General features: G+C 47.5%; 1 long non-coding RNA gene across 1 annotated transcript in view; it reads right to left on the reverse strand.

The window, feature by feature from the left end:
* The window catches only part of LOC146020048 (uncharacterized), a 54,901-nt gene that overhangs the window by 34,631 nt on the left and 4,616 nt on the right, over positions 1-15,654 (reverse strand). The window lies entirely within an intron of this gene.

Below are 15,654 nucleotides of genomic sequence, written 5' to 3' on the forward strand. Positions count from 1 at the left end.
TTATCACTTTTGAAGCTTAGTGCATCTGGCCCCCACTGATCGTCTCAAACTCCTCAATTCTCTTTTCTCATTCCATACTGTACAGTCTCGCTCTACCCGTGTCTGCTGACAGTGAGGCTGGTTCTGACTGGCGGAAAGCGGGAATGTGGTTGCAGTACCATAATGTAATAAGAAGGCAGCCATGGCCTGGTGGGGAAGAGTCCGCAGAGTGTCCAACTGAAATCACCTACAGGAGCAGATGTGCTAAGGCTTAGAGAGCGATAAAGTGTTGAGAGATAAACTACCAATCAATCAGCCCCCAACTGTCATTTTACATGCACCGTCTGTAGTATGGCAGTTATGGGCTGATGTGATGCTACTTTGAGGGAGGTAAAAAAAGTACCAGCCAATCCACTCATAACTACCTAGTTTGAAAACTGACAGTTAGGAGCTGGTTGACTGGTACTTTCTCAACTTTCTTTCATTTTCTCTTTCCAGCCCATCGCCATCTTCCTCTCTTCTCTTCCATTAATCCTAATCCATACACCAGTCATCTCTGTACACATTCCTATGGTCCCAAGCTCCACTCTAATACTCAGCTTGTCACAAGTTAGACGCAACATCAGATTTCAAGCTGTTTTAGATACAGTATACAGCTGCCAAAAGATGGCTGACGTATCCTGGCAAATGTTTGGGATCCTGCACAGAAGGGAATAGTGCCAAGCATGATTTAATACCAACCAACAAGTTGCAGAGAAGAAAGTGTCTTCCATGCTAGAGAGGAAAGCTTCTGACCAATCATGTACTCCCTTCTCCGGCTTGCAGCCAATGGGATACAAAGTCTGTCAGCGTTTAACTCCCCCGCTTTATCCCAGGTCAAGTGCTGTCAACTTCAGCAATCGCCATTTTATTAGTGAGTAATTATTATTGTGGTGTTTATAATTATGGAGTTAAACATAGCACAAATTGGTAAAATTAGTACCGGCCTGAATGAAACCGTTTATTTTCCACTCCACATTAAATACTGTAGACCCTTAACCCAGCTTTTATTTCCTCACCTATTTTTTTTTTGTTATGACCTATTTCTTTTGTGTTCGCCATGTCACATCCACTATCCTCCTCCCCTGTGCCCTAATTTCTACAAAGTGAAATGTTGGTGGATAAATATACGCACCGTTAGGGCAAAAAAGTACAATTTTCTTTCTCATTAAAAATTAGATCTACCATATACAGTATGTTTGTTAATATTTAGTTCTGTCCCAACTTATATGGCGACCACAAATTACTTTAGGCCTGATGCAGAGCCACACGCTGATTCGGTACCAAAATATCTAGTTCCTCTCTGAGAGCGTGGATTCCTATAATAATCCAAACTTGGCGCAAGGTTTTTTTGTGGCGAAAACCTTGCACCCAATTGAATGCCTCCCTGCGGTCATCCTGACAGAATAAACTGTAGTGGATGAGTTATTGTTTCATTTCCATACACAGATTCTTTGTCACAACAGACATAGGGCACTACACCCCCAACACAACCTGACCACCACCGCACCATAATGCAATTCCATTATACCCTATACAGACATAGGACTTTACGCCCACAACATGACCTGAAAAGAGAAATTAGGGATGGCCATCGACCATCGATGATTCGAAATCATCGATGGTTCATGGCTGATGTCGAATACTTTTGCCATCGATGGGGGAGAATCAGATGGTTTCCCTCCATCGATCGAAAACAGCTTTTTTTTCCAAAGTGCAGTGACACGGAGCATAGCTCCACCCCTGACACCCACAAAGCCCCGCCCCCCATGTTTTGATTGGCCAACAGGTCAATCAATCACAATGGATGACAATTGATATGTAAAAATATCGATGGTCATCCATTGCATAGTTTAGCACTATTGATGGCCAGTTGCAAAATTGCCATCGATGGAAATGGCAACGATGGCCATCCCTAAGAGAATTGCTTCAGTGGATAACTATGGCCCTTATTCTGGTTGGTGCGGCCAGAGCCGCACACGGGGCTCCGGCCGCACCAACCAATCCCCGCCCACCCTACGGATCGCCACGGCCGTCCGTACACGGACGGCTGGCGATCCGCATAAAAATGGTGGAGGCGTACGCCTCCACCATGGTGGGAGCTGCCCCCTGCATTCGATGGTCGTCGACCATCGAAGGCAGGTCCGCACGCCGCGGCAGCTCCCGCAAGCTGAGACCACACGGACAATCGTCCGTGTGGTAGCTTGTATGGGGGCTGAAAGCTGACATCCGGCGACGTCAGCTTTCCGCCCCCATGAGTTGCGTCATGGCCTCATTACCATGCATACGCCCCGCGTTTGCATGGGAACGCCCATGAAACGCGGGGCGTACACATAGGGAAATGAGGGCATGATGCCTCTCACGCCCCTATACGCCCCCTTTGCGGCGGACGAAATACGTCTGCGGCGAAGGGGGCTGCACATGCGCAGATTCACCTCTGCGCATGTGCAGAGTAAAAACATCGGCGGTACGGCCGCACGCGGGCCGTACCGCCCGAACCAGAATAAGGGCCTATGAAACCTCCAGGTCCAGGAATAAGTCCTAACTTGCTGCTGTCCCTGAAGATGATGAACCGCTGGCAGCTATATACAATAGTGCAGAAGTGGTTAAGAGCCGGGTCTACGAGAATAATGGCAGTGTACACTGTGCACAGCTTAAGTCCGCTGTGTTTATTAGAGGTAATCACTGCGGAGACTGAGTGATACAGGTAGGATTACCCGCAGCACACTCTCTCTGTACACACTGTTCCTCCTTACTGTCAGTAAGCTCATGTTCATTACAGCACTTACACTAATATGTCCCTGTGGTGTGACCCCTATATTACACAAATCACTCAAATGTACAGTAATGGTGATATACAAAATATGGAATTACTAAGTTAATATATTATCCTTATCAATTAGCACTGAGGAAGGTTCCTGTCCACTGACTTAAACCTTTCTAATATCTCAAGCAATATTTGCACACTATATGCTGTATGTACTAAACTGAAAATGCCGTACCTCTACCACAGCCCTGAACAGTAATTCCACCAGAAAAGCCTGTCCTAGCGTCTTCTTCTTCTGGCACGTCGTATGTGATGTCATGCCATCACCGCCTCTGAAGTTAAGAAGAGCCACTAAGAGGAGCAGGCTCTGTGTATGCTGAAGACAGGGTGAGAGGGGGCTGGCGGGAGTCAGAGGTGGGGAAGCTGCTGGAGGGACACAGGTCATGGAGCTGCTGGGGGACGTGGACATTATGGCCTGTATTCTGGTTGACTAGCAAGGCTGCGAGTTCACAGCATGTGTCCCCACGCACAGGGGGGACACATGCTGCCAAGGCCAGTGACCTCCACGACCCTAGAACCCTCCGGGTGAAGGGAGGAGGAGCCCGGCAGTCCCTACAGCTGCCTGAGCAGGAGGCTGCTGTGGACAGGAGACGGGGGAGAGCCACGGGGCCCCGCTCACCCCCCACCGGCTGCTTCGCAAAGGGCAGCTCTTATCGCAAGAGCTGTCCTTCGCGATACAAATGTGATTAGTGCCTTCGAGGTGTGTGGCGGGATGTACTGCAGTTGCTTGGTACATCCCGCACTATATAACTGAAACCATTTTGGGGGTCATTCAGACCCATTCACTGGGACGCATAGTGATTGACACCCTGCGGGCATTTGGGGGGGTGCCGCCTGTGTTTTCTGGGAGAGCCATTGGGAGGGAGGGACGTTTACATCATCAGCAGCCTCCTTCTCCCTGCGGCCTTCGCAGCACCAAGTGAGTTCTGGCTCACTCAGCACCCAGCATCTATTCCCAGCTGCTCTGCTCAGCAAAGCAGCGGTTAGTAGCGGAGACTCCCAACTGCCCCCTCACTACAGGACACTGCCAGCCCCGGGTGGGACACAGGACAGCCCTGTGAAAATCAGGACAGTTGGGAGGTATGCTATTGGGCAAAACGCGCCTAGTGGTGAGTGTCCTGCTAAACAAGTGTAATCCTCAAAAGTGGTCCTACTGAGATCTCTCAGAGAAGTAAACAGAACTAGGGGGAGATGTAGTAAATCTTCTATAGAAGCCACATAAAGCAGTTGCCCGTAGCAACGTATGAGTTTCCAGCTATCATTTATGTAGTACAATTTATAATTTCATCCATGCCTACACAAGCGGAGGTGGGACTAGGTCATCTAAGATACTGTATGGAATGATCCTGCACAGGGTTCTTTATGTAAATCCACTGGGGGACATATAGCGCATTAAACTGATGCTGACTGCGCTCACTGTGTTCCTGAGAATCGGCAGTGAATAACAGCATTGTAACCTTCTCCCGGCTAAGTAAGGACACTTAAAACCCCATCTACACCAGCTACAGGTTCTCAGCAAACCAATACCCTGAGATTAACTTCAGAGATTGTGGTTTTCTAATTATACTGAGTAAGTTTTCAGCGTAACAACATGTTGCTGGTTATCTGAGAAAGAAAAAAAATACAACAAGGATTAAGTAGGTGAGCGAGACCTACTGGTGACCTCAACTATTCCGTGACCTGACTTCAGGGCGGAGAACGTCACCTGCAGCTTTTGCTGGCTGTTGTTGTCAAAATGGGGATTATGGTAAAAGTATTATTCTTATGTTGTTTTGTTCTGGGTACCGATGTCTTGGCTGAGGGTAAAGCATGCTCCAAAGAGAGACTTTTGTTTTATTCAAAATATGTCAAGGCCTCATTTACAAAGAGCATCAGGTGCTGCTGCAAAATGTGGTGGAAGGATCAGCACCGTTGGACACGGACAATATCCCCCCAAAATTGGTTTTAGCTCTAAGGCTGGGCACACACCTGGGGCGACATGTCCCTTGACCCATCGTCACACCGTCAGAACAGGGTAAGCTACTATACACAATTACCAATCGCCAGCTCGGTATGTCGGGACAGACAACACAACTGGGTGGAGGAGATGAAAGGATGCTGCTGCAGCACAGCCTCTCTCCCCAGCTCAGCACGTGCTACTTAGTGCGGTGTACTGAGCTGGGGAGAGAGACAGCTGCAGCGGCAGTCTCTCTTCTCTCTCCCTCTGTGTTTTTTTCTCACATGCCCCTTCCATTTTACCGGGGCCCACACGACGTGTCTGCGCCGCTGCTTGTGTATACTGCCTTGACCTTATATACTGTATGTAAATTTGGCTCTGGTACTAGCCAGTGCCTCCTCAGCCGTTTACCTCACTGCACCTCACCACTCTCTCTGCCCCTTCATCCTCTTTCAATAATCTTGCTCTGCAAAATATATTACAGTTGTGATTGGCTCTACAGAATATGCGCAATAGTGCATCCCCTCAGAGGCGGATTTAGACCTCACTGGGCCCTAGGCTAAGATACCAGTTTGGGGCACTCCAACAATCCATAGCACTATATCTTTCCTGCTGATTGCAGTCGCCAGCGATAGATTACCTTGGCGTGTTCACAGTCTACCGATAAATGCTCAGCTGCGTGGCAATATGGTAAATGGAATGTCTACATATAGCGGATGAGACCATTTTGTGTGTCCAATCATATTTATCCTATCAAAGAACACCAAAGAGACTCTGTGTGGGCAGGGCCATGTGATGTCATGACTTCAAGTGGTAGTCACACAATGCTCCAGTGGGAACGTGCTGGAAGGTCAGGACATCTTTATGGGGCCCCTTGGAACCAGCTGGGCCCTAGGCAGGCACCTAAGTTGCCTTGTGGAAAATCAGCCTCTGCAAACCCCTATGTAAGCTGATTACACACATGGCAATAGCTGGTCAGCGGGCGTGTACATCCGATATGTATGTTAACGATGTTGATCACAGACGTGCAGTATTGTATTGGGTCCTCTGCACTGCCGATGTCTGATATATCTGCTGATATATTGGACATCTGGCTGTGGTATGCCGCTGGCTGCAGGGACTGGCAATACAACTGGGCGGGGCCAGGACCGACATATCAAATGGGCGATCGGTAAGTGCGTGTGCTTTCCTGAATTGGCCAATCTGAATGCGCAAGAGCGGGTCCACCATTAATAGGCTTCAGCTTTAGGCTGTTCTGGTCCACAAGCGCTACTTTCTCGGTCCACAAGCCTCCTCCATGTGCTGAGTGAAATGAAGGGGACCTTGTAATCCATTTGTGACCTACGTGCAATTTCCTCGCAAACGAAGCTCTTTGGCTGATATGTCACTCCACCTCTAACTAATCTACCTAAGCTTCCGAATTGTTTTCCTGTACCTTACTAATTATACCCCTTTCACACCAGCCACTCTGCAATTACCTGGCATTTTGTCGGGTGCAGTCTGACCCCAATCAACACCACCTGCAAATTACCGTGTATAAGCTTTTCAACCCTGGAATTTGCTAACCCAGGATTTTCTGTGGTGTGAAAGGGTCAACACGGGTCTTAAACCCCGGTTTACCAACCCTGGTCAAGAGCAAGGTCAGAATACCGGGATTTAAGACCAGCGTTGACCCTTTCACGCCAAAGAAAAACCCGGGTTTTCAGCAAATTCCCAGGTTGAAAAGCTTTAACCCGGTAATTTGCTTCGGGTGTGAAAGGGGAATTATATTTTCTATATTCTAACAATAACCCTTCCTTAAGATAAAACAGTGTAAGTGGGTTATTCTGGTTCACACGCAAACTCACTCTCTATAAATACTGTCTGCTTTATTTTTACACTGCAATATAGATATCAGTTTGAAGTACATCCCCACCCAAATCTAATTCTCTCTGCACATGTTACATCTGCCCCACCTGCGGTGCACATGGTTTTGTCCATTAGAGGGTGAATTTGCCTTTGCCAGTGAACCAGAATAACCCCCTAAATGTAAATGCTGTCACCACACTGTATAGTTACACAAATATGTCAAATTATTATATGTAGAATATCAGTAAAACGTACCGCGCACATTGCATGTCTGTTATATTGCTTGTTATAATACGTATTTCTAGAAGAAAGTCATAAATAGAAACAGCACCAGTGTCACGGTACATTGAGCCATTGAGCAAAGGGATTCTCTGTCCAATCATGAAATACAATTTGCACCTGTGCCAGGGTGCCCTAGGTTGGTGTGGCCTGGCCGCTTGGGAGATCATATTGTAACACTTAATCTAGCACCTAATTGTATTTTACCAATGTAATATTTCTTTACACTCTAATTATTACCTCTCACCTAGGTATCACTCTCAACACAACACAAAGCTGCTGCTTCTTACTCACTTCACTGTTTAACACAAGTGTAATGCCTTGTGACAATTGGCTTGTGCTGGCCTTGGGGGTCCCATGTCTGTGACTTGAACCTTAATGTTAGTGACCCACCATTTGAGGTCACCTGCTGCGGTTTGTGGTCCCCAGTACTATTTTTCTGGAAAAACAGGTCCAGGAACTCTGGGTCTGGGGGTGGAGAGATTTATATCTTGTATTTGGAAACAAAGGCTCTCACAAGTAGGGTGGCCAATCCCGGGATCGGGATCGGCGGGATCCCGGGATTTGGCCCCCAAAACGCCGGGATTTCAATCCCGGGATTGGAGTTTCCAATCCCGGGATTTCGGGATTAGACTGCACATGCGCGCAGTCTAATGCCGGGCAGCGTCTGAGCATCGCTCAGACGCTGCCCGACTTCTCCCGGCAGCACTGTGTGCAGTGTGACCTCTCAGCGTAAGATGAGGTCATGCTGCGCAGGCAGAGGTCGCGCCCGGCATTGTAATGCCGCGCCGCCCACCCGCCCAGCCAGCGTGCCCACCCGCCCAGCACAAGCGTCCACCCAGCCAGCCTGCGCGCTCACCCGCTCACCCAGCCAGCATGCCAGCGGCATGGACGACCAGTCCCCCCACCAGGCAACCATCAAATGTAAGAAATTACATTGTAATTACTGGGGCAGTAATTGTGGGGCAGTCTTTTTATTAGGAAAGCCAATCCCGGGATCCCGGGAATCCCGGGATTGAGCATTTTTCAATCCCGGGATTGAAAAAATGCCCCGGGATTGGCTTCCCTACTCACAAGGCACTTTAAAATAAAACTTATATTATGGAAAGTACATTTTGGCCCAGAACAGATTCAGGAACCCAGGGCCTTATTCTAGTTCACTCTTTCTGACAAAATCCTTCTTAGATGGACAAAACTATGTGTGTGCACTGCAGGGGGGCAGATGTAAAATGTGCAGAGAGAATTAGATTTGGGTGAGTTATTTTGTTTCTGTGCAGGGTACGTACCGGCTGCTTTATTTTTACACTGCAATATAGATCTCACTTTGAAGTAAAACCCCACCCAAATCTAATTCTCTCTGCACAAGTAACATCTGCCCCACCTGCAGTGCACATGGTTTTGTCCATCTAAGAAGGATTTTGTCAGAAAGAGTGAACTAGAATAAGACATGGGGGGGGGGGGTGTCATTCGCACAAGACAAAGATGATAACCGGACCCCTAATATGTCCTCTGTTTATTATAACAGTTATTCATAGGAACAGGGGTGTGCTACCTTTGGACACGGCAGAATTCAAAGAAAGAGAAGAAAAACAGTGTCCTATTTGTAGGTGTACCTCTAATTAACAAACATAAAAATTAACCTTTATTGATTTATTTTTTAAAAGGCTGCGAAAATTTATTTTAAAAAACATACATCGACATATACAGTTGGGATGACACACATAAAACAAAGGTGGCGGGCAGGGATTGCTCTGTGTTCAGTCTTTATTCAAAGATATGTAGGGTGTTTTGGAACAGTGTGTAGATAAGCTGATCCGTGCAGTGGATTGGAAGTTTAAGTACTATTCCAATCTCTTCCTGCTGCCTGGATCCTTATATTAACTTATCGAGACTGGGTAATCATACCCCAGTATGTCACAGCTAACTTCAATAAATTTACAGGTGTGGAAAATAAAGATTGTCACCCATATGTTGCACCCTGTATAGTGGGGTGCGCACTGGTGAATCAACCCTGGTCTCCCAGATGAGAGTGGACTGGGGTGTCACTCTGTTGACCCCAAAATTGAGCCCAAGTACAGACTATCCTGGCACCGTCTCTGTTCTGTCACTCAAACTGCCACCATATAGGGCCCTGAGGAAGCTGAACTGCGAAGCGCGTGCCGGCTAGAGGTGCACGGGCAGTTGTGATTGCTCTTTTCTTTATTTTCTATATATTGCATTTTGATTGTGTGTTCCAGCAGTGACTTGTCACTGAAGCCCTTGTAAGGGCTCTAACTCTTTGGTGTGCTCCCAGGGTTAGACCCGGAGGCATGTCCCCAGGGGTTGAGGTTCCCCTGATACTATACAGAGGGACACCCCTTTCAATATCCTTGAGTGGTAACTTTGCCTTGTCTAACTCACCTATCTGAAGATTACCATCCATGGTGGCAGTAGTGTTGAGAGACAGAGCAATTCCCACAGACTCACCAAGCGCTGAGACAGCCTCCAGAAGGGCTGTCTCCAGGGGTTGAGGTCCCTCTGACATTCTACAGAGTGACACCCCGTTTAACCAGTTGGAGATTAATGTGCTTTGTCCAAACTCACTTATCTGCAGATTACCATTTATGGTGGCAGTATTCGTGAGAAACGGAGCTGGTCCCATTTACTCATCCGGTGCTGAGACACTGTGCTCTGCTTAGCTCGCCAATCTGCAGATTACCGTATATGGTGGCAGTTTGAGTGACAGAACAGAGACGGTGCAAGGATAGTCTGTACTTGGGCTCAATTTTGGGGTCAACAGAGTGACACCCCAGTCCACTCTCACCTGGGAGACCAGGGTTGATTCACCAGTGCGCACCCCACTATACAGGGTGCAACATATGGGTGACAACCTTTATTTTCCACACCTGTAAATTTATTGAAGTTAGCTGTGACATACTGGGGTATAATTACCCAGTCTCGATAAGTTAATATAAGGATCCAGGCAGCAGGAAGAGATTGGAATAGTACTTAAACTTCCAATCCACTGCACGGATCAGCTTATCTACACACTGTTCCAAAACACTCTACATATCTTTGAATAAAGACTGAACACAGAGCAATCCCTGCCCGCCACCTTTGTTTTATGTGTGTCATCCCAACTGTATATGTCGATGTATGTTTTTTAAAATAAATTTTCGCAGCCTTTTAAAAAATAAATCAATAAAGGTTAATTTTTATGTTTGTTAATTAGAGGTGCACCTACAAATAGGACACTCTTTTTCTTCTCTTTCTTTGAACTAGAATAAGGCCTCCAGTTCCTGCTGAAAAATAGCACTGGTGGTCCACAGGGCTGGATTAAGCGGGGGCTCAGGGGGGTCAGTACCTCTGGGCCCCCTCTATCTAGGGCCCCCCGTGTGGTCACCATGAATTTTTCCAAACTGTTTTTTTTTAAGCTAAAGGTTGTATGTTAGTGGGGTAGTGCTGCATCTTCACCTATCTGCCAATGTGATTAATGGCGCTGAGCATCGGGAGCCAAGGCAGACTGACTGCACAAGTGTGCAGTGCATTACTGGAAGTTGACTAAGTCCCATGAGACTGCACAAGAGGTCAGAGGCTGAGAGGCATGTGCTGAGTTCTGATTAGTGGAGTTCATCATATGCTTCTCAGGCCCATGGAGGACAGCAGCAGCAGTGGCCTCGTCAAGGGAGGCTTTTTAATCAGAGGTAGCACTGAGCCTGTGAGGTCTCCTACAGAGTAAGGTACAGAGAGACAAACACAGGTTTTTCATGTGGTGTATATATATATATATTAATCCCCCCGCCCCGCATCTACCCATTGACCAAGTTTATACTGCCATTACTTTTTGTTTTAATAGTGTAATATTCTCCCTTGCAGTTTGCAGCCAGTAATGACAAGTGGGAGGAGACACCCCTGTCTAAAGTGACCCAGGCCCCCCCCGAAGGCTTAATCAGGCCCTGGTGGTCCCATATTTTTTCCCAAAATTATGCTAAGAACCTCAGATTTACTCTGTGTTAAATTGCAGCATTTATGGGATCCTGACAATCGTGATCCCAACAGATTAGCGATAAAGGAATCTCGGCGGACAGAATCCGACCTTATCCGCACTGGGTACTGGGCTTGGGGTAAGGCACTAAGGGGAGGGCTAGGGTTAGGCTGCAGGAGGGTGAGGCTGGGGGAGGGGCTGTAGAAAGTGTGTCCGGGCCCGGGTAATGAGGGGTGTATTCTAATGTAAGGGGGTGTGGCCACTACTTTTTCCCCAAAATGTATCATTTTGGGGCCCCAAGTGACTCTACAGGGGCACTGTTGTGCACCCCAGCCAGGGGTTTACATCAGGAATGCTACACACATTCCCGAGAGACACAGAACCCCCCAGTATGACTACCGACGCCCCATGTCATCCTGTCCCGACTTGAACTGGGACTGACAATATTATTAACATTACCAAAATATACAATAGGTGATGTTCATAATACAGCAGTGAGCAAAACGGACTGAAATAGACAAGAAGAATATACTTATTCTGAAGTAATGCGAAGACCATTATTGTACTATAAATGACTGATCAGGAGGAAACAGTGATCTTCAGAATCATTGTGGCGACGCGTCCAGCCCACACAGTGTATTGGGAACTTACATTTCCTGTTTTACTACAAAATACTGTACAGCTTGAAGTAGCTCCAGCTGCGGGAATAACATAATTATGAGATCAATGCCGCTGGGGTTATACAATGTGGTCACGTCCATCTACTGAACACAATTCTGCAGGACCAGATAAGCAATGGGGCAGATGGCACTTTAGCTCCAGGCCTCAAGGTAAAAATAGGCCCATTGTCACGAAACACAATGATGACCGGCCGCACAGCTAGCCATATATTCATACAAAATTATGCAAATGATCGGTACTTGTGTATTATTACGGCGCCCATCGCATGCCACTAATTAAGGTGGCATGCGATGGGACCCGATTTGAGCCTTTTCCCGGGCGTGAGCATTAAATTTTAATATCGCGTCGCATCGCATGCCATTATAATGGCATGCGATGCGATGCGACGTGACCATGCCCGATTTGGGCTTATTCCAATGTTAAATTCCCCCCCAGACCCGATTTTTAATTGTATACCCACCCTGATGGGTAATGATTATGTTAAATGCCCCCCCATTGTTAACGCCACCCCACTATCAACGCCAACCCGAAGCGTGGCGAGCGTAGCGAGCCCGCGAGGGGCGGCGGTACACGTCCTCCGACCTTTTCATACCCCCACTATCCACGTCGGCGTGAAGTTGATTTTACACAGTGTGGCGAGCACAGCGAGGGGATGCGGAATATATGTGAAGTCATCAGCGTCCGCTCGCCACACTATATAAAATCAACTCCACGCCAACGTGGATAGTGGGGGTATGAAAAGGTCGGAGTACACGTACCGCCGCCCCTCGCCACGTTTCGGGTTGGCGTTGATAGTGGGCTGGCGTTAACAATAGGGGGGCATTTAACATAGTCATTACCCATCAAGGTGGGTATACAATTAAAATTAGGGTCTGCGGGGGGCATTTAACATAGGAATCAGGCATCTGGGTGCCTGTGCGATTAAAAATCGGGTCCAATCGCGTCGCATCGCATGTGATGACATCGGATGCGATGCAACGCAATTTTTTGGTTGTACAATGCCCTACGATGGAAAAGGTGGGCGCCGTGATAATACATTTAGGAAGCAGGGGTGTATTAAGAGAGGAGGAGGACCGTGTGCAGCCTCCTCAGCCTGGCCCCTCCTCTGTGCTGGGAGCGGAACTGGTAGCAGAAGAGGCTGAGCGCTCTAATGCCCAGATCCTACTGCGCATGAGAAATATGCTGGCACTAACCAGCTCTTCCTAAGTGACAGCATCTACGATTGGCACCTAGTGGCATGAAGAGGGCATGTCCACCTGTCAGCACCCTGATCCGGGTTCCATAATAAATGATTGAGCCCCCAGATTATTGGTATGTTTGCAGACCTGGTCTATAACCCTATTTTTACTGTGTGCCAGTTCCAAAAATCTCCCTCTTTGCAAAGTTTCGGTGCCAATCACCAGTGGAGCCAGATGGTACCTCTGCCTGGCAGCAGGCGGCTGAATAAACACATTGTAATGGTTCTCGGTGGCCAATAGCGTGGACGGAGAAAGGAGGTTTGGAGACAGCTATTTTTAGAGTGGACTCAGAGTTATTAATAATTGCACAGAAGCTGATAAATTCCAATTATTGTCCCATTTGTTCTTGCAAATAGCTGGTTACATCCCGTTCTTATGTTTCTGCTCCGGTGACTGAGAATGCCGCGGCCTGTACTGTTCTTTCTGTATCCTGATAGTCACGTGCTGGGGGGACGCAGATCAGACCACAGACCTTCTGGCCAGGAGAGGCAATGATGTATTCCACCAGCTCTATACGTCCGTCCATCTAATGAATGGCTAAGCTACTTGTGGATCTATCCATGGCGAGGAACTATAAGTGCCAGCAAGCCTTGTCTTGGTTTTGTAATGGTATTAGGGATTCCTCAGATATGATACACCCACAGTTCCAGGCACCCTACAAGCCGAACAAGGGGGGTCATTCTGGTAGCTTCGCTCCCCCGCACGTTCGCAGGTGGGAGCGATGTGTTGTTTCTGCGGAGGCACATAATCAGTTATGCACATGTGCAGGCTCTCTTGGGGAACGGACTCGGCAACGTGCATAGTGGTGCCCATGGGAACGCCCAGCGGTTCAGCCGCCCGCCCTGTCTTTGGCGGAATGGCCGCAAATACAAGTCAGTCTCCACTTATTTATATATATATAAATCATTTGATGGTCGCCGAGCGGGACATGCGAGGGAATGTGTCTTTGTGACAAATCTCCTTGCATGGTTGCGAGGGAATATTACCGCTAGGGGGGGGGCGGCGATTTGGTGGGGTGGCGGGGAGTGCCCTCTGGGATTTAGGGGGGTTATTCTGGTTGACTCGCACGGATGTGAATTTGCATCCTTGCGAGTCAACCACATCCTGCCTTGCGAATGGCGGTACGCCGGCCCACCATTCGCACGGCACGTACGTTCGCACGGCATGTGAATGGATTTTTGACATTGTGTCACACACGGTTGTGCTGATGTCACACACGGTTGTGCTGATGTCACACACGGTTGTGCTGATGTCACACACAGTTGAGTGATTTGTTTTGTACCATGCATTGCATGTAATGAATGCAGTCAGACACAGGGCTGTACACCAAGGAAAGGCTTGATAGTGGTGTTTGCATTAAGTCGCAGAGGTGCGTCCGACAAAAGATACAACCACGGACGCTGCAATGTGAGAATCGGGCCCATAATACAGTAATATATATGATACTGCTGGAGATCCCCTAGATACCAACAATATAGCTAGTAGACTGGAATACAGCCAGGAACTGATGAAAAAGGAGCGACGTGTTCGTGCGGTGGTTCAGGTGACATATGTACAGTACCTCCCAACTAGGGATGGACATTGCAATGGTGTTCACAGAAAAGATTGACAGACCGGGACTGTTTGTGTCTCCCGATCCTGTATCCAGCTACAGATATGGCGGATTTGTGCACAGTTACAGTGAACACATTCCCAGCTGCAGCAGCATTAACATAGCCTTACAAAGAAATAAGGATCAAATATGGTTTGAGGTAACATGTTTGAAGGGGGCAGACTAGATGGGCCAAGTGGTTCTTATCTGCCGTTAAATTCTTTGTTTCTAACTCTGCCCTAACACATAGTTGCTTACCCTCCTGCATTCTGCAGGAGACTCCCTGAAATAACAGCAATATCCCTCTCTCCCTCATTAGTCTAGCAATCTCCCTCATGTCACCTAGCCCACATTACACTGTTACACCATAGTTACCTCCCCTCCTACATTCTGTAGGAGACTCACTGAAATAACAGCAATCTCCCTCTCTCCCTTATTAGTCTAGCAATCTCCCTCATGTCACCTAGCCCACATTGCACTGTTACATTTTTTGGAAAAAAAGGAATGAGAGATAGATACATTTACATTGAATCATTAGCGCCATTTCCCAGCACTTTACCAAGTATAGTAGCTCTTACTAACTGCTTTGGGGCTCATCTACATTTGTATATAAGGGGCAGATTTATCAAGCTTGGAGAAGAGATAAACTGGAGATAAAGCGGAGAAAAGGTAAAAGGAGATAAAGCACCAGCCAATCAGCTGTGTTTGAAAAAGACAGTTGGGAGCTGATTGGTTGCTGCTTTATCTCCTTTTACCTTTTCTCCGCTTTATCTCCAGTTTATCTCTTCTCCAAGCTTGATAAATCCAAGTCATTTAAAAAGATTTCTCTCAGATGTAGCAGTACACACCCACGCTTCTAGGTGCCATGTTAATAATCTGTTTTCACAATCTCTCCATATATGGAACTAGACACGCCCTTTGGGTGGAGCATGACACGCCCCTCAATGGGGCACTATGCAAAATTCTACTACCAACTATAATCTCCCTGAAACTAGCTTTCAAAAGTAGGCAAGTATGCCCTAACGCAGTGGTAGCCAACCCTAGCCCTCTAGAGCTACCAACAGTTCACATTTTCCAGACAACCTAGCTGCTGCACAGCTGCACTCATTAATCACTGACACATTTTAAAAGATCCACAGATGGAGCTAATTAGCTCACTTGTGATTCTGTGAGGAGACCTGCAAAACATGCACTGTTGGTAGCTTTCGAGGACTAGGGTTGGCTACCCCAGCCCTAACGTTACTGAAGCTGTGCAAGGGAGTGGTGCTCTGG

The sequence above is a fragment of the Crinia signifera genome, chromosome 7 (genome assembly GCF_055691185.1).
Source record: "Crinia signifera chromosome 7, ASM5569118v1, whole genome shotgun sequence".
Taxonomy (NCBI): domain Eukaryota; kingdom Metazoa; phylum Chordata; class Amphibia; order Anura; family Myobatrachidae; genus Crinia; species Crinia signifera.